General features: G+C 45.2%; 1 protein-coding gene across 1 annotated transcript in view; it reads right to left on the bottom strand.

The window, feature by feature from the left end:
- Positions 1–12855, bottom strand: part of SOX5 (SRY-box transcription factor 5) — a 609684-nt gene extending 596829 nt beyond the window's left edge. The window contains exon 1 of the mRNA XM_054988760.1: positions 12739–12855. The gene's annotated coding sequence lies outside the window, so the exon portion shown is untranslated. The remainder of the gene's footprint in view (positions 1–12738) is intronic.
- Between the last annotated feature and the right edge of the window lie 7801 nt (positions 12856–20656).

Consider the following 20656-nt stretch of genomic DNA (forward strand, 5'->3'; position numbering starts at 1 on the left):
AACGCATTACACCAATAACGTGATCTTACAGAGGGCTTGTAAAGGAAGGAGACCTGATGCTGTAGTATGCCCATCAGCCTTGCAAGGCTTCCACAAAAGAATTTCAAAGTTCGAAATCAGCTCCTTAAACGCCTTTCTCTAGGTCCTCGCCACAGTGCAATCTACGTATGTGCATTTGTCATCATATATTTAAGATTTTCCTTACCCTGCTTTTCTCCCCAGCAGGGCCTCCAAAGTGGCTTACACAAATACTGTTTGAAAAGTGCATGGCAAAGTAAACAATTCAACATACCACATCCTAGGCTAGTCTTCTGACTCACTTTGCTTAGGGTGTCAGGCTGTGAGCCATGGGCAGGGCGGCCAGGTTTTGGGGGACCCCGGGCAGACAGCGTTCTGGGGTCCTCCTCTGCCCACCACTGACCCCTTCTTTCCTGCCCACCCACCCACATGCCCCCACCCTCTGTGTGCCCTTTCCCCACCTGCTTGTGATCCCACCCACCACCCACATTCACAGTCACCTGCAGAGCCCACATGCTCTTTCCTCTGCAACACTAGATGGTGTGCACAGCTAGAAGTGCCTCCACCATAGCTGTTAGGGGCAGCACATGCAGCCAGAAATACAGGTGGTGGAGCACTCACAAGGTGGGAGAAGGGTGCTCCAGTGGAAGTTTGGTAGCAGTGGCCCTCACCAGAAGCCCCAGGCCCTAGCAGATGTCCCACCACATGGTATGCAGATGCTAGCCCTGGTTAAAAGTTCTTTCTGTTTGGCTTGTGACGCTGGCTGTTCCCAGCCGCAATATCTGCCACCATTGCTGGAGAAGAAGCTTGGCAGAGATCTCATTCCACTGCCATCTCTAGACACTTTCCACTCCCACTCAAACAAATATAGAATGCTGCCTAACGTTATAATAGGTGATCAAGTGGGTTGCCATGGTGTTGTGCAGTAGAATTGCAAGATTCGGGTCCAGGAGCACCTTAAAGACCAACTAGATTTCCAAGGTATGAGCTTTCAAAAGTCTCTCAAATGCTCAAACCCTGGAAATCTAGTTGGTCTTTAAGGTGCTCCTGGACCCAAATCTTGCTCTTTAATTCAGTATGTGATCTTCTCTGACTGGTAGAGGCTCTCCAAGGTCTTAGGCAGAGCAAAGTCTTCGCCTATCATCTTTTAACTCCAGATACCAGAGACTGAACTTGGGATCTTCTGTGCACAAACCGTGTGCTGTACTGCTGAGTCACAATGCTATTTGAGAGCCCTGTGTTCTGCCACTGACCCCTTTCCACCCTTCCCTTCCCTGGCTTACTTGAATAATTCCATGCAGACAAACAAGTAGGCATACTTTGTTGGTCACAGAAACAGTGCCAGAGGAAACTCTTAAGCTATGTAACAGATCCTGCGTTTGATTTTTTTTTAAAAAAAATGCTGGATCTCCCCATGAAACAGACAGCTAAACACACAACCCTTGTGAAGATCTAAGCACACATCTTCACATTCTGTTTTCCATTTGCCTGTGATATCACCAGGCCTCCATAGCTTAAAAATTCATAATATTGCCCCTAGAACATATTCTCAGTTCAACTTCAATTTTCACAGTAAGAGACTTGACATATTTTTCTTCTCCTTCGTTATACCACAATGCGACTGCTACCAGCTCAAACCCCCGCCAGAAAGCATGTTTCCACTAAACAAATACTCCGGATAATTAGCAGAGAAGCGATAATATCTTAATACATCATGTTTTGCACAATTATGGCTTATTCATATTAAAAGAAATAGGCGTGACCTTTCTACTAGGATGAGTGTACAGCCCGCTGAAATTAAAAAAAAAGATTTGAGTTCCAAAACATCCTGTCAAAAGCTGGGGGTTTTTCCCCTTTAAAGGACTTGTGATTTTATATACGCACATACAGATCTGTCCAAATGATTTCTGTGAGATTATGCCAGGCTAGAGTAATATGGAGTGTGGGTAACAAAAGGCATTTGAAAAATAATAATAATAACTGGGATTAAGGAGTTGTATAATAATCACTTTCCCTCCCAGCTCATGCTGCTCTGCACGGTTCAAGTTATCATTAGGGATGAGCGGATTTCCTCCATTCTTTGAGTTTATTGGGCTGGAATATCTCTCAGTGCTGAATTCCATTCCTCTTTATTTTAAATTCAGTTTCTAATATTATTTCTGGAATTAGAACATGTGCATGTTGCCACTGTTCTTTCGTGTCTTATTCCTTCCCATTGGCAATGAATGGGAGGGGTGAGGCTAGAGATGGGCACGAACCAGAAAAAAAAAGTTCGTGGTTCGTCACATTTCACGGACCATAAACCACGAACTTTTCACGAACCTGCCTTGCTTCGCGAACCAGTTCGTTTGATTCATGAAAATGTCACATCCAGATCAGCAAATCGTCACTTCTGGGCCAGCAGAAGGCCACTTCCAGGTCAGCAGAAGGTCCACAGAAAGTCCATCCCCTGTTGCCTAGGAAACTGATTGATCGGCACCAGGCTGTCTGCAGTGACGAACCAAAATATGAACCAAATGAATCAGCCTAAAGTTTGTGGCAGTTCATCAGAAATGGGCTCTGACGAACCACTGACGAACCACTGGTTTGTGAACCATGAACCGGCCAGGTTTGTGATGAATTTTGGTTCGTATTTCGGTTCGTGCCCATCTCTAGTTGAGGCTAGGGAAATGGGTGGGTGCATGATGTCAGTTACAATGTTACATTACTTCTTGGAAAATCTGGAACTACCTGACATCACTTCTAGATTTCCCCCTAAAGTGACGTAGCTACACAGTCAATATCACTTTGTTGTTGTTGTTGTTGTTGTTGTTATCTGATAGCTGCCCAGAGCAGTGGGGCCAAAGAGGCTGTAGGGAAGCAGCCTCCTGCCATAATGGGAGGCTTGGAAGCCCTACTTGAACATTGATAGAACATTGCACCAAAGCAAACCTTGATGTGACTATTTATAATGACTATATGAAGGTAATTTTGTGTGGTGTTTTGCTGGTGCCCTCCTCTGCACTGATAAAATACCATACAAAAACGGATGTCAACACAACCATATGCACAATTCCCATCTAGTTTAGAGGGCCGTTTTCCCTCCCCCCCAAACAAAACAGACTCTTGTAGCACCATAAGGACAGTAAATTATTTAAGAACAAAATTTTGAAGGATGGAATCTACTTCACTGATGCCTAAATTGGAGTCAGCAAAAAACCAACAGTCACACAGAGACACACACAGTACAAGCAAAGGGGAGAGGTGGGAACTGACATGCAGATGTGGGTTGGAACTTACTGATGTGGACTCAGGGGAGGAGTAGGATGACTGGCAGGGAACCACAAGAGCCCTCCATACCCAAGGTCTCTGAGAAACGAAGACATCTCTCTCACCATGTGCAGTAACTGTGTCCTCCTCTGAAAACAATACCCCAAACCATCGGCAGCCCCTGAGGCCACTCCTTGGCTGAGTCTCAAGACACCAAAGAGAATCTGGACATCATCAAAACACCAGGATCTAACAACAACACTCAATTTATATACCACCCTTCAGGACACCTTAACACCCACTCAGAGCAGTTTACAAAGTATGTTGTTATTATCCCCACAATAATCACCCTATGGAGCTGAGAGAGCTTTGAGAGAGCTGTGATTGACCTGAGGTCACTCAGCTGGCTTCAAGAGGAAGAGTGGGGAATCAAACCCAGTTCTCCAGATTAGAGTCCTGCTGCTGTTAACCACTACACCAAACTAGCAGAGCAACTTTTCCAGCAGTCTTTTCAAGAGGGAAGCACAGATTTGAATGTAGAGATACCTCCCTGCAAAGTGCCTCTACCTTTTGCTAGAACAGCAGTCATAAGTTTCCTGCTTGCCTTTTGACCCCATGTGAGCTTGCCACAGTTCTGTCAATCTCTGGATATTTCAGACTTTGCTTTGCTCAGCTTCACTACGTTCAGCCCTGTGCTGCCTAGTAAGATGGATCATGTCAAAGATCTCAGCCTAGAGCAGGACAGATCCTAGGGCTTCTTCCTCCTAGAGCAAGCCTCTTTACTCAGTGAAAGGGAGTTGTAGAATCCAACCTTTAGGGTTGCAAAATTCTAGGCGGTGGCTATCTCCAAGAATTACAACTGACCCACAGAGATTAGTTACCCTGGAGAAAATAGCTGCCCTGGAGGGTGGACTCTGGAATTATACCGTACTGAAGTCCCTCTTCACCCAACCTCTAGGCTTAACCCCTCCCTCACAATCTCCAGGAATTTTCCCAACTTGGAACTGGCAACCCTAAACCCAATGCAAAATATAAAAGGATACGAGTACAGTGATCATTCACCCTGGCTGTAAATTGTGATAAGGACTCAACATCCTAGTTATGTTAAACAATATAAGTCCTTTAGTGGCTAATGAAAGTGTCAGCCCTGTCTGATGCACTCAGACTTATTGATGAATTCTGATCCACTGCTTTCCCTCTGGTGTCTTCCTAGGAAGCAGGGGTGGCCATACTGTGGCTCAGAGTCAGGAGCCACATGCGGCTCTTCTAGACGTATTGTGCGGCTCCCGGAGGTCTCTGAGTATCGCCGTAGCTGTACAGTTTATTTTAGTTTAGTTTATTTCCCTCCCTTCCCTTCTTTCCTTCTTTCTTTCCATGTCTTTCCCTCCCTCCCTTTCCATCTTTCTTTCCATGTCTTTCATATTTTCAATACAAATGTTGGGGTTGCCAGGTCCGACTCAGAAAATACCTGGGGACTTTAGGGGTGAAGCCTATCAAGGATGTGATATCACCTTTTTCAAAGGTCAGGTGATGGCTCTTCCCAAGCTCCATCCCTTCCGATTATGTCACTTCCAGCACACTGCACTAAAACCCCACCCCTTTCTGTGATGCCACTTTCAAGACACTCCCCCAAACTCACTTCTTCCTCTGAAGTCGCTTCAACGCATCATGTCTTGTGGCTCTCGAACATCTGACATTTATTCTATGTGGCTCTTACATTAAGCACGTTTGGCCACCCCTGCTAGGGAGGAAGAAGCATTCCCTGGTAGAATGAAAGGTTCACCCGCAGTGGTGACCTGTTGGCTTTCTGCACCAATGCAAACTAACATGGCTAGCTTACTGGAATTGTTTTCTGATACATTAGAGAGCCCCGTGGCACAGAGTGGTAAGCTGCAGTACTGCAGCCCAAGCTCTGCTCGCAACCTGAGTTCAATCCCGGCGGAAGCTAGGTTCAGGTAGCCGGCTCAAGGTTGACTCAGCCTTCCATCCTTCCGAGGTCGGTAAAATGAGTACCCAGTTTCCTGGGGGTAAAGTGTAGATGACTGGGGAAGGCAATGGCAAACCACCCCGTAAAAAGTCTGCCAAGAAAACATCGTGATGCGACGTCCCCCCATGGGTCAGTAATGACTCGGTGCTTGCACAGGGGACTACCTTTACCTTTACCTACTGATACATTAATGTGCATTAATAATGGGGGCGGGGGGAGAAGGTGGAAACAAACTGAATACGAACTGTGCACACATAGTGTTCTGTATGAAATTATGATTCCTTTAAAATTTAAACGATGGCACATTGGAGGTCCCTAATGCAGTGGTTGTGCTTTAGAAAGAAGGCCAGATATTGTAGAGCATCAAAATCTAGGAAGAAATTTCAGGTGAGAATTTCGGAATTGTCTCTATAGGTTAGCAGTATTCTACACTCTACCTAGGTGTAGATATCGTTAATGACACATCAGACAATATGGTTTTCTTGCCTGTATAGTGCTTTATGGCTATTTTAGGGTAATTAACATTGCTTTATGGCTTGTTTTAATATCGATCATTTTATGGTTGTTTTAATTATTTTATTGTAATTTTTTTTAAACTTCCCCAATTGCTTTCAGTAGGTCTCTGGAGAAGCAGCATATACATTTTTTATAGAAGCAATCTCTTCCAAGATTACAGTCAGGAAATTGGGACATTCACACAGTGTATAATTGCAGCTCTGTTGGCATAACTGCTGTGGTTTACTGTTGCAGTTATTCAGCATTAAGTACTTCACTTTGGGAGCATTCGTTGCTGGCAGCCCACGGCAGGAGTAATTTGGGGGGGAAATGTCGGTGTCCTGTGCACTTCAATGTCACTTGTGAGGGAAATTACCTCAGGTAGCTCTAGGAATTGCTAGATTTCCGGCAATTCTTAGAGTTACCTGATGTCACTTTTGGGTTTTCCCTGGAAGTGGCATCACGGCACACAGGACACCATACTTCTCCACGTCCCCATTCCTGGAGCTCCCTCCAATTGCCAGACTTGGCCTGGCAACCTTACTTTTGTACTCTCTACTGTGCCACTGTAAGGACAAGCAGACAAACAACACAGTGATATATTTTAATAAAATTCCTTATGGGCATTACATATTACATAAATGACAGGACAATATCATGACAAATAATGTGATCCTATATCACAAATTTAAAGATGTCCCATCCTTGGGATATTGTAGAACAGTTTCTATAATAAGTTGTAGTAAGGATGAGCATCAAGATGTAATCCTATTTCTTGGTTGACCTTCCTCAGAAGTTATTCTTAGTAGATGTTCCTCAGAAGTTATCTCCCTAAAATTAACTGTAATCATTGTAACACAAGGAACACCACATAGCTGAATGGAATCTTAATATTATGAAACAGCAAATGCTTCTTATTTAAATTTACCTCCTTACTGAAACTTATTATTATTGTATTGTTTATCTACTTGTTCTTTGTTCTTTTTACACGGTGATCCTGGTTTGTTTTTCTGCCAGTGTAACAGTCAGTAAACTGGTTTGGCTATGCAGATGGCATAAAATCAAAATGGATTTACTACTGTATGAACTACGATTGTAATAAGCCACTGCTATTTTTACAAGCGCAAGCTTGATTGTATTCACCCAAACACTAAAAGGGTGGCTTTCAAAGTAATTCTTGTGCACATTACTGGGCGATATTAAGTATGCTAGCATGTCCCGAATTACCCTCACTCCCACGTTTTTTACTTAACAAATTTCAGAGCAGCCAAGGTTTTAATTTCATTTATTTTCTCTGTCAAGCAAAAACTTTGCCCAAAGCTGCCTTTATTTATGATGAATGCGATCAACTTAACTTCTGAAAGAAGATTGGGTGTTAATGTGTGAATAATGGTTGACACAATTCGGCACAGGGGCTCGATGTCTGTGAAAATGCTTGCGGTAGGAACATTCTCCAGTCTTTTACATTTCTTTCAAAGTGCAGACAGATGTTGCTAACAGGGTGTTTCTGGTGTTCTGAATGGATTCATATTTGGTACCCACATCCTGCCTCTTTCGAGAATGGGGGTCTCACAGTGGATAATAGCCATATGCTGAGGCAGACAATTACCATTTACAGATTTGGTAAACAGTATGTTCACCCTTTGACCTTCCTTCATCGAGACTGTCTGGTTCATAACCTGCTAGGGACTTCCGTCTGCCTAATGACCTCTTTGTGAATTGGCGGGATTGCTCTAAATTAGCCCACTTTGTGACTGCGCTGCAAAAGGCAGGAACGAGCCACCTAGCTGGGAGAGCAATGCCAAAAGGGGTGGGGCAGCAATGGTAGAAATAAATCCTCTTAATTTCAAGAAGCCAGCAATCAAAGTTCCTTAAAAAGTGACCGAGTGTCTCATTTCTGCTCCAGTCTATTGGATCATATTTCAAATGTTGACACGCCACACGCCTCTCTCATTGGGAACAGAAGGAATTTTTACAAGGCGAACAGATGAACTATCCCAGTCCCTGCAGTCAAAGCAGTCAAAGGCAATCCTCTCCACGCATTCCGAGCTTATCGCCTGACAGGTTCGACAGAATGGCTTGGTAATCACAACAGGCAATGTCCACCCAAAGCCTCTCGAAATATCTCTTTTTATGCAAATCATCCTCTATGCAGAAACTGGAGGCCAACATTAAAACCAAAGAGCCAGACCGAAATCCCGAGAATCAAAATTAAACCATCGTTGTCATGATTAAGATAGAATAGCCAGTTCCCAACATTTTTTTTCCTTTTTGCCAGGTCCTTAAAATGAAGCATTACACCAAGGAAGCTTGCACAAATATGCCTAATGCAACAAGTTCCAGTGAAATGAATCCATGTCTACCCCAATCCCTACATATGTTATTTTGTCCTTCAACACCACACAAACACAACTATAGCTTTCAGCACAACCTGCGAACATTCAGAGGCTAAGATGATCCATGCCACTACCCTCCAAGTAGGATTAAAGCCCAGTGGTACCTTAGAGAACAACAGAATTTTTGGAGTATAAAATTTCGAGAGTCAGAGCTCGGGGATCTCCATTCCTACTGGTGCCTGAAGAAGAGAGCTCCGATTCTCGAAAGCTTACACTCTGAAAATCTTGTTGGTCTCTAAGGTGCCACTGGACTCCAATCCTGGTGTTTTGCTGCAGACCAGCACAGCTACCCATCTAAAACTACCCTCCAAGAACCGCTGTGCTTCACTGCCAATTCTGAAAATGCTCATCAGAGCAGAGTTATCATGTCAGTTCTGAAATCCAATGGCCACGTTCAGACAGACAGACAGAAAGAAAGACAGAGACAGACAGACAGACATTTACATTCTACCTTTCTTTTGGTTTAGATATGTATACTCATTTTTCTCCTCAATGGGGACCTAAAGTTCCCCTTCCTCCATTTTATCCTCACAACAACCCTGTGAAGCAAGCTAAGCTGACAGGGTGTGACTGCTCCAAGGTCACCCAACAAGATTCCATGGCCAAGTGGGGATTCGAACCTGGGCCTCCTAGATCCTAGTCTGACACTCTAACTGTTACACATACTGGCTCTCTCCCTTTCTTCATACTTCATTGAACCAGGGCTTTTTTCAGCTGGAACACAGTGGAACGGAGTTCCTGAACCTCTTGAAAATGGTCACATGGCTGGTGGCCCCCGCCCCCTGATCTCCAGACAGAGGGGAGTTTAGATTGCCCTCCTCGCTGCTGAGCGGCGCGGAGGGCAATCTCAACTCCCCTCTGTCTGGAGATCAGGGGGCGGGGGCCACCAGCCATGTGACCATTTTCTCCAAGGGCAACCCACTGAGTTCCACCACCTCTTTTCCCAGAAAAAAAGCCCTGCATGGAACTCAAGGTGGCATACATAGGGTTCTCAGGAGGACCCCTCCAGGCACTGACCAGCCCCTAATCTGCTTGTCTACAACAAGGTGTCCATATCATGTTCTCTCCATCCATATTTGGACATTAGAATCCAAGTGCCACCGTTTGGTCAGGCTGAGCCCCTACTCACTGATTCTATGGGGGCCAGGTTGCTGTTGCCAGTGTAAAAGGCCCCTGGATCTGGTAAATTGCTCTTTTGCTCATTATAATAAACTCATTATAACTGCCCTCAGGGTAAGCAAAGTATCTTTGAGTGCAATTAGTGGCATATTATTAAGTACTCCTCTGAAGGCTTAACTAGACATGACGTGGAAGTTCTATAATCAAGGGCTGCCGTGGGTTTTCTCAAAAGTTCAAAGGAGACACAGGGTGGAGGTGCAGGAAACTGCGTTACGGAAGCAGTATAGGGGTGCTGATGTCAACCCTTTCCTCATGTGCCCATTTCCTGTTCTAAATCCCACCCACCCCACCCCAAGTTGCTATTTGCTCTGCAGAAGGAAAAACGTTTCCTCACAGTTACCTTCCCTATCATATCCTGAACAATCTTACCTCAAACTTGCCTGTTGCTTGCTAATTCCTGGTACTCTATGGTGTAGTGGGTGGGCTTGTCTCTTTACATGAGCTCCATCTTTGGTATCCATATACTTTATCCTTCTCCATGGTGTGACTTCCCTGACCTATACAGTGCCTTCCTCCAGGGGCTGCTCTGCAACACACAGGAGACCTTGATCATGGATTTCCTCCATCACAACTGATTCTAACAGTGTACTAGATCACTGGGAAAGAAATACATCATCATTCTGGCTTTTATTGCACGTTGAGGACCAGCCAAGGTTGAATATAGTGAAGATGTACTTTTAATGTAGTCCATTTGGTAAACTGTCCAGCTTTAGCAAGTGGCAATGAGGAATGTTTTCACTGTATTCCTGCTCCTGTGAAATAAAATCTAAGTCCAGTGGCACCTTAAAATCTAACAATTGTTCCAGTGTGAGCTTTCATGAGTCAGAGCTGGAGTTGCCACGTCTCCTTGGCAACTGTTAGAAGATCAGGAGGGCAGAGGCGGGCAAGGGAGTGCAGTCTTGCCTTTGGATCCCCTCTCTCTCGCACAATGAAGTGACATCTTGGGGGGGGGCAGGAGTGTGAGCGCACTAGGGCCACTTCCTTAAGAATCATTATATTTTAGTTGATGTGCACATGTGCTCCCGTCCCTCAAGCAACAATATCACTTCTGGAAGTGATGTCATAGTGGTGGGGCACAGTGATGTGCATACCCATTTGTCTGGGACACCTGCCAGTGGTGGGTGATCACCCGGCAGTTTATTTCCTTAATAGATGCCCAGAAGGGTAAACTGTTGGGAGTTTGCCTGCAAGCCCCTGGCAACCCTAATCAGAACTCACTTCTTTAGGTGGTCAAGGAAATCGTTTATGATATTTTTATAAGGAAATCACAGAACGGTGGCTTATAAAAATCTCCAGACTAATTTCCATCCCATAGCACCTGAAGAAGTGATCGATCTCTGACTCACAAAATCTCATTTATTTGTTTGTATTTATGCCTTTCCATGTGCTTCAAGGTGGATTATAACAATAGCTAAAGGAAATATTTCCAATTGAAACCTAAATAAAAGAACTAACAAACAAGTCACTCCCTCCCTAGCCCCTTAAAGGCTGCTTTCCATTCACACCACCTCAAAAGCCCCAGGAAACAATGGCTCCTAGACTCAACTGGGAGCCCATGTTGCGGGCAACGTGGGGGAGGCAAGTGGGGAGATGGCATGGTGGCCGCCATAATGTGGAGGGGTGGGGAATGACCAGGGGCCAGGGGAGCATGCCCATGCACATCCAGTGTGGGCCCCTGGTCTGGGAAGATGGCCCCCACCCCTCAGCACTTGGCTCGTGGTGGCATCCCGCTCAGCCCTCCCTTTTGTCACAACTTTGGAGTGAGTAGACAGTGGATTGGGCATTGGACACTAATCCATTTGGGGGGGGGGGAAACAGGGCCCTCAGGCTCAGTTTCTCTATTATGGGGATCCCCATAAGGGGCCTGGGGAGTGAGGAATGGCCAGTGCATGCCCAGTCAGAGGCTGTCAGTCCACCTCACTCCCAGGTGGCAGGGAGTATTTCACACAGCAGTGTATACCCATGTGGCATCCCAATGGCTGTCATCCCATGAGTCCCCCCCCCTCATCAGGGGTCTGAGGGGGTGTGTGGGTCATCGGCTTGGCAGGCGGGTCAGCCAATGCTTGGATCAGTGCCCTATGTTCACCTTTGCTCCCTGAGCTGCAATCTCAATAAAGTTGTGGCCTCTTCACCTCCAGCACTGTGTCCCTGTGTTTTTGTCGCTATGCCCCTTCCCCACTCTCCTCCCCCACTTAGCATTCACCTGCAAACAAACAGGCTTTGTTAGTCTTTAAGGTGCCACTTTTCTTCTAATCTGTTACGACAGACTAACATGGCTTCCCCTTTTAGGAACCTTCTGTTCCTGGTCAGAGAGCAGTCTGGGAGAATGGACTGAAAGTGAGAATAAGCTCTCTACCATTTGACAGAACACTAAAGAAACTTTTTTCAGGATTCTAAGGCTGTAACATGAGTATGCCCTGAGCTGGGTAGCCCAGGTGAGCCCGATTTCATCAGATCTCAGAAGCTAAGCAGGATCAGCCTTGGTTAGTAATTGGATAGGAGACCTTCAGCGAAGACCAGGATTGCAGAGGCAAGCAATGGCAATCCACCTCTGTTAATCTCTTGCCATTAAACCCCACCAGGGGTTGCCATAAGTCAGCTATGACTTGAGGGCACTCTCCACCACTAACATGAGTATGTGTGTGGGGAGTGGGATCACAGCATTAAGTTTCACTCCTAAACCTACAGCCATTGACAGAAAGCTTGTACAGAGTTTTTGTATATTCATATGCATGTATGTATGCATGCACTTCTCTGAGCAACTGGGAATCCTGGAAATAGCAAGAGAAAGGTGCATGCATCGGCTATTGATTCCATGGAGTCTACACTCCATGGAACATCTCAACACTATCCTCATCCATGGCAAAGAAACATTTTTCCATATACCACATGGCAGGTACATGGTCATCTGTACCCCCAGGGTCCCCCTTAGTGTTGCTGATTCCAGATGTCTGGAGATTTGGGAGTGGAGCCTGGGGAGGGTTGGGTTTGGGGAGGGGAGGGACCTCCACAGGATATAATTCCTTACAGTGCACCCTCCAAAGCAGCCATTTCCTCCATGGATTCTGCTCTCTTTAATCAGGAGATCAGCTGTAATTCTCGGAGGATGCCAGGCTCCACCTGGAGACTGGCAACTCTAGTTCCCCCTTGGTGACTCTTGTCAAGTTACTATTTGGTAAACAGGCACTGGCACAGCTCCAGAGCAGCACAGGCCCACTGTCATCTCTAGGGCAGATGGCAACACTTTGTTTTGGTTCTGGTCGGGGGAAACAACGCTGCAGGGATTATGTGATGGCAATGAGAGATTTTCTCCTCCATCACTTCATCCCCATCCTAAAGCAGCCTCTCCCCTAAGACATCCATCCATCTAACAAAATCACAACATTACCTACATATTCTTTAATTTTTTTTTACCCGTAGTGACGGAATGCCTGGCGAGGAACACCACTCTGCTTCTTTGTTCGGGATCTGTCACAGGAGACAAGACCAACGGCATGAGCAGCCCAGGAAAAAACAAGCGAGATTGACGGAAATCCCACACAGTACGATCTCTCCCCAGACAGGCAATATCTGCTTCCCTTGTCAAGCTAGGGCCCTGCTAACCCCAGGGCCTGTCCTTTTCTTTTCTGTAACAAATCAAATTTTGCAACCCGATGTTGCCACATCATTGCAGCGTATTGACACAATTGGGACTTCAACCCCAATTTTGCTTTGTGTTTTTCAAGCAAGGTTTACATAACCAGAGAACAAGATAACGCACGCACAATACATTTGGGGCCCTGACTGGTAAGAGTGTACTCTGTGGGCTTTGTGTTCGGTAGGTAAGCAGTTTCCAGCCTCCTTGCAACTCCAAGGGTGTGTGTGTGTTTCCAGGGTTTCTACAGACATTGTTGTCCTAAACAATCTTACCCTGAGTCTTCTTTATTGCTTCCCATTCCATGGTTCCCTAGACGAAGGGAATTTACCTTTATCTGAAACCCACCTAACTTTTAAATCCCAGTTAGCCAGCTTTGACAGATAGCAGTAAAAAAAAAGGCTAAACTTTTTTCTTTAGCAGTAGAAAAGAGCAAGAGTCCAGTTCTCTTCCAAAGACAGCTGTGGTTCTCGACAGCTTATGTTACAGTAAAGTTGGTTAGTCTTAAAGGTACTACTGGACTCTTTACTATTTTGCTGCTATTTTGACCAAGAGTCCAGTAGCACCAATAAGACTAACAAAATTTGTAGTAGAGCTTTCATGAGTCACAGCTCACTTCTTTGTTTTGTTTTTTTCTTTACCCACGCAAGAAATAACCACAAGAAATTCAAAAAGATAGTGGCATTTTAAGCTGGAATATATCTATGATTTTTGGCCCATAAGAAAGGGTACAAGGACCCAGCTGGGGTGGAGAGAACAAGTATCTTGTGCTTGGAGTTGCCAGATCACAACCCAGAGTTTTGCATGACACATTTGAAACCCCTGATGAAACTGGAGACAAGGCTGCCGCAGCAACTCATGACACTTCTTTCTCCAGTCCTTCATTTGTCCCTCTTGTCCACCTGCTGGAGCAAGCAGGACTCCAGATATGCCGCAGATGATCCGTGGCTCAGCGGTAGAGCATCTGCTTGGCATGCAGAAGTATCCAAGTTCAATCCTCAGCATCTCCAGCTAAAAGTACCAGGCAGTAGATGGTGTGAAAGGCTTTCACCTGAGACCCTGGAGAGCTGCTGCCAGTCTGAGCAGACAATACTGACTTAGGTAGACCAATGGTCTGTTTCAGTATAAGGCAGCGTCATGTGTTCACCTAGGTAGGCCAAGAGAGACAGGTGACAGGATCAGGGAAGGAAGTGTGGCCGCCCAGATTCCCTCTTCACTGGGGATCTTAAACCTCTGGATTGTGACCTGGCAACCTAGCTAGGACATAGGTTATGGTGCCATAGTGATCTACGAAAGACCTTGTTTAGCATCCTTGCATTCAATTTGCTAGCAACATGAGCCCTTTTCAGTTGGTGTTCAAACCATGCATAAGCAGGGCTGGTGCCACCATTGAGGCAGTGAGGCGGGTGCTGCGGACGCTGGGGCGCTGGAGGGGGTACTGGGGCGGAGGCGAGTGCCATGGAGCTGGAATGCCTGGCCCGCAGCTGCTGCGGCCAGCCAGCCCTGCACCACCTCCACCGCTGCCACCACTGCCACATGCCCCCGGCCAGGCGCAGCAGCCACGGGCCAGGCACAGCAGGCATCCAGGGCAGCGTGCAGAGCATGGGCAGCCTCCGCACGCCGCTCCATCCACCTGCCGGCCAATGGGCCTGGCTTGCTGCGGTAACATCATCATGTAGTCCGGGGGCACGCTGGCGCACTATGTGCGCACGCACATAGGGGCAGCCGCAGGTGCCAGAAATTCTGGCGCCGCCCCTGTGCATAAGGGGAGATGGTGCGATCCCAGATCCTCCCAATACATGCAGTTGCCATTTTGTGTGAAAAGGATAACACATTATTTTCCAGTTTGGGGGTGTGTTATCTGAAACTCAGATTTCTTTTGAATGTACTGAAGCTGAAAAATACATGTAATATCATTAGAGTTGCCTGTAATATCATTAGAGTTGAGAAATACCTGGAGATTTGGGGGGTGGACCCTGGGGTTTGGGGAGGGGAGAGCCCTCAGCCGGGTATCATGCCACAGAATCCAACCTCCAAAGCAGCCATTCTCTCCAGGGATACTGATCTCTCTTGTCTGGAGATCCATTATAATTCGGGGGTGGGGCTGGCAACCCTAATTATCACATTTACACAAAATGGCTACAGCATGTATCAGGAGGAACACAGGAAACACAACAACCCCTCACATGCATTTTGAGGGTCCCTTTTCATGTTCCCTTGAACATCGTATACTAAATTTTCACCTTGAACATCACATACGAGCTGAGGAACGTAAGTGGTTTGAGTGAAAGGCTTCAACTTTTAAAGAAGAAGGGGGGGGCAGAGCTGCCCGCAGGCAATCGGACATGGTTTTGCACTCAACTTGTCATCTAGTTATATAAGAGCAACTTAGCCTTTTCCTAGGAGTGGCACCAGGGCAGAAATCGGGTGGATGAGGGGTTGGTACAAGCGAAGACTGGTACAAGCTGGCAAGACACGGGTGGAACCTTGAAGAAATTCATGCTTTCTGGCTTTTAACAACAACAGCAGCAGCAATTGTGCTTATATTCCACTCTTCCCAACAGATTAGTGCCCAACACAGAACTGTGATCATTATTATTATCCCAACCATACAGCTGAGGAGCAGGGCTGAGATGAGTGGCTTACTCAAGGCCACCTGCTGAGCTTATGGCAGTAGAATCAGCAGAATGCAGATTCACAACCCAACAACCCCTATGCTACACCCCCTCTTGTGTGGCCATAATAGGCCTTTACTCATGCTAGCTACCTGACAGAACATGTTTTTACTAGCCAGAACAACAAGAAACTGAATTGCTAGTCACCCTATTGTTGGCCATGGGTTGGATTCAATGACTAAGGAAGAAATCACCCTTCAGTGTAGGGAAACTTTCCCCAATGGAAACCTTCTTGCACTTGAATAAAGCTCCTCACTTGGAGCCAAAACACACGTTAAGAAATACCTAGGTTCAGCACGTGTTCTCTTACCTCAAGGTTTGCCGGGATCTGTAGGCGTCCTGGAAGCTTAAAGTTTAGCATTTACAGAGCAGCAAAAAGGGGAAGGGAAATACAGGCGCCTGTATTTTAAGCTTTAAGCTTCCAGGACGCCTTTAAGCTTCCAGGACGCCTACAGATCCTTTAAGCTTCCAGGACTTTAAGCTTCCAGGATGCCTACAGATCTTTAAGCTTCCAGGACGCCTACTTTAAGCTTCCAGGACACCTACAGATCCCGGCAAACCTTGAGATAAGAGAACACGTGCTGAACCTAGGTATTTCTTAACGTGTGTTTTGGCTCTTGGTAGAAGGTGGTTGCTGGATCCAAACAAATAACTATATTCAAGGCCTTTAGCACCTTAAAGACCTTAAAGAGCAACAAGATTTCCAGGGTATAAGGTTTTAAGAATCAAGGCCCCTCCCTCAAAAGCTTTGAGTCTTGAAAGCTTATACCCTGGAAATCTTGGTAGTGTACTATCGGTTGCTTTAAATATGTGCTTCTATGCGCTACCTGTGTTTCATGCTGTCTAATGTCACTCCTAGAATTGTTTATGTTCTGTTTCTTCAACTCTATTCGATTTGTTTTAATGCTGTGTCTTTGTAAACTTGTATTTATTCTATGGCATTGTTAATGGAAAGGTCTTTGATATTCACTGTACTAATCTCACATGGTGTAATCCGCCTTTTGACACAGTGAGAAAGGTGGACTATAAATTACATAAATAAAAATAAATAAAATAATAAATAATACGGAACTTGAACCTTTCTCTTCTGTTACGGACAAAGATAGCTACCCACCTGAAACAAACCAATAACTATTTGATGGAGAGATCTGAGTTCCGCTTCCACTGAATAGAAAAAAAAATCTGACCTGGGAAGAATTGTTGATTTGGTCAGATCATGGCAAATATTGGAGGGGGGTGGAGTTGCAATTGTGTGGTATTTTTCTGTAGGCTTTTATAACAGCTAACATGAAGAATTAGATTCCGGTTTTGAGTTTGGCATCTGTATCTCTTCAGCTCTAGCAGCCCGAGTGGTATTTTCATCATGACATTTTTGTTCATCAGTGGAAACAGTTTAAGAAGATTTTGACCAAGATGAAAAAACAAGGAAAGGGCGGGGGGTGGGGAATCTGACAATCGCAGATATGAGTGCAATTTCAGAGGATCCCTTCACAACAGGGACTCGAAAGTTTTACTCAGCTTAAACAACTGATCACTTTGTTTCCAATTTGCACTGGGTTAATACACTCTAAAAGTGCTTTGGTATGATTTCACCCTTTAAAGAATACTGTCTTGATATTTCACTAGAGATGGGCACGAACCGGGAAAAAAACCAAACCATGCGGTTTGTGGTTTGTCAAATTTCACGAACCACGAATTTTCACGAACCTGTCCCCGGTTTGCGAACCAGTTCGTTTGGTTCATGAAAACGGCACATCGGGGTCAGAAAATCATCACTTCTGGGTCAGCAGAAGGTCACTTCCAAGTCAGAAGAAGGTCACTTCCAGGTCAGCAAAAGGTATGGAGGAAGTCCATCCCCTGTTGCTTAGGAAACTGACTGATTGGCACCAGGCTGTCTGCAGTCACGAACCAAAAAATGAACCAAACGAACCAGTCTAAAGTTCATGGCAGTTCGTCAGAAATGGGATCTGATGAACCATGGTTCGCAAACCATGAACTAGCCTGGTTTGTGCTTAATTTTGGTTTGTATTTTGGTTTGTGCCCATCTCTATATTTCACTACTTTAAGAGCACTCTGTTTAGGATCAAGAAACCACATTATAAGGTTACACATATATTTACTTTGGTGAGGTTGCTTCTAATAACAAATACAAAAGCCAGAAGATCCTGGTGAAAATTCATTGTTCTGTGGAAATTCTGAGTGTCTTGCTTCCATGAGTCATTAGTGTCCAAGTGGTGAACATGGCAGCCTCTGACAAATGCTGTGAGTCAGAAGAAGTGGGTATATTTCTCTCTTTCAAGCACACAGCCTAGTAAAACCAAACTTATAACATTACTAATCAAAAATTGATAGCATAATATTTGTATGGTACGTAGCATTTGGCAACAACCCAAGTGCTTCATTTCCAAGGTCCTAGGATTCCAGCTGACATGGAAGTTCTTCCTTTTATCCAGAGAGGCTGGACCTCGACCTGAGACCTTGGAGAGCTGCTGCCAGTCAAAGTAGACAATACTGACCTTGATGGACCAAGGGTCTGATTCAGTAGAAAGCAGCTTCATGTGTTCATTCACTCTTCAACCATTATTGATCACAGAGAGATGTCACCAGTATTCAACACATGCCCAGTTCATAATAGATGATAGCGAGGCCTCCTACTGTCCTGTATGACCCCCCCAAAATACCCATGGCAAACCTGCACAGGCTCCGTGACAGATGCCAATGTAGAAACTGTTCCATCGAGGAAGAATATTTGACAACTGTTAGGACAGAGCATTGTATACCAGATATGAGCACTGTCAAAAGCTAAACATAAGTGTAAACATGGAAAAATATCAAGCCAGATATCAAATATTGTAATCAAATATCATTCAGTGTCAAATAGCAAATATCCAAAATAGTACAGAGTCTAGTAGCACCTTTAAGACTAATCAACTTTATTGTAGCATAAGCTTTCGAGAACCACACAGTTCTCTTCGTCAGATGCATCCAAAGCAGTTGAGCAAATATCCAAAGCAACTGATCAAATATTCAGCAATTCACAGGGGATATGGAAATCAAAATTCACAACAGAATTTGCCCCTCTCCCCAATTCAACGTCAGAACTTTTTAAGACTTGGTGTACTCTTAACTTGATGTGTGTGTTTCTGTTAAGTTTTTCACTGGATATGTTTATACACTACTTTGGACAGAAAGCTGCTGCAGCATAATGGTTAAGTGGTTGGGCTGAGAATTAGCACTCTGCTGGTTCGAATTCCACTACTGCCCTGAGTTCAGTAAGTAGTCTTGAGTAAGCCGTTCCTCTCAGCCCCAGCTCCCCAGCTGTATTGCGGGGATAATAATAACACTGACTTGTTCACTGCTCTGAGTGGGGCACTAAAATGTCTAGAAGAGCGGTACATAAGCACAGTTGTTGTAGAATTGTGGGATATAAATATTTTTTATAAATAAATAGTAGAATCTATATGCAAATAATATTGAAACCTGCATTTTAACAGCAGCAGCAGATAGAACCATAGCCGCTGGGGGATCTGTCTGTGCTTATCTAAAATGTTTCTTTCCCCAGCTCAAGTTTTTATGGCTGATAGTTCAACTAAAACATTTCCAGACTGTACCCCTTCAGGCTGCTGGTGAGTGTTGCATGTTTGAATAATCCCTTCCAGAACCATCGTGGATTGTAGAAAACGAACATGTCAGGGAGAATGCAGGTTAGAATACTTTGTCATTAAGTTAACTATCTATGCACAGCGAATATTCAAACCTGTGAACCACCATACTTCCCACAAGCTAAAATGGTACAGTCCAGCAAAACCTCTACCACTAGATTCTGCAAACTGTATATAATGGACCATGTTTTCAATTGTGCATGTTTCAAATTAGAGGCTCAACCACCATCGACCTGACAATTCCGCCTGCATTTTTGTTCCTTTCTTGTGATTTTTCTTCTCTCTCTATTGTGGTCCCTTGGCCAGTTTTCAAATCACAACACGACTGCCTCATGCCCTCCGGTTAGCAGGTTTCCTAAACAGCCTCCCTGCAAAAAAGACTTCACACAAAGCATTTTCGACATCTAAATAAATCACAGCCAGAATTCCTCTTCCTTCAACTATTCTGCTAAGTCTTTCTAAGAAGAAGAAAAAACAATCTTAATTAGCTGGTGTTTGTTCAACGCTTTGAAGATAACACGCACTACTGTGGTTGAGTTTTATGATTGTAATGCCCGGGGCGTCATCTTCAATTTGTTGCTCAGAAAACTGAACAAGATCCAACGGCACTTCACATGGGAGCTGTCCTAGGGAATCCCAATTATTATCTCTCAGTTGTCAGGTAGCTGCTTGGAGAGGCTGGCAAACAAGCATCACTCCTCACCTCAAAGTCTCGTCGGGGAGCATGTTTGCCACGGGGGCCATATTGCAAGCTGAGCAAATATTGAAGAGCTAGTACCGGATTTGCCCACCCATTCACTCTTAGGAAGGACCAAAAGCAAACCACAGAATCCTTCTTTTCTGTCCACTCTGAGCAGCAGCAGAGGCTTTGGAACAAACTACCCATAATTATGTCATTCAGGCAGCCACATGTGCCAAGCTACAGACAAAGATCTCTTGAGGTCCCAAAATGAACAGCGATGGAGGCTTTAGCAGAATCCCCTACTTATGTACTTGTGAGAGGGGGCACTTTGACCCTACCTATTAGGTCTGATTCAGCTTTGGGAGCCCAGGTAGTAAGTGTCTGGGAACCCTTAGATCTTCCTCACTGTCACTCACATTTCCACCTCCTACTACCTGCTCATTATCACTGATCACCCACTTGACCCTTCTCCCTACTTACTGCCACTCATGTGCCCCCCCTCATTGCCTCCTGTGCTCACCTTGACTTGCCACAGCCGCTGGTGCCGTTTTTCCATGCCCCACTCTTTGCCACTCCCTTACCTGCCACTCCCTCATTTGTATGCCTAATCCCTGTTCAATCTACTTGCTATCGCTACTTGCACCCCCTGGTCATGGGGGGATGAGAGCATCAGTTGGGA

This window comes from Eublepharis macularius, chromosome 9, assembly GCF_028583425.1.
Source record: "Eublepharis macularius isolate TG4126 chromosome 9, MPM_Emac_v1.0, whole genome shotgun sequence".
Classification (NCBI taxonomy): Eukaryota; Metazoa; Chordata; class Lepidosauria; order Squamata; family Eublepharidae; genus Eublepharis; species Eublepharis macularius.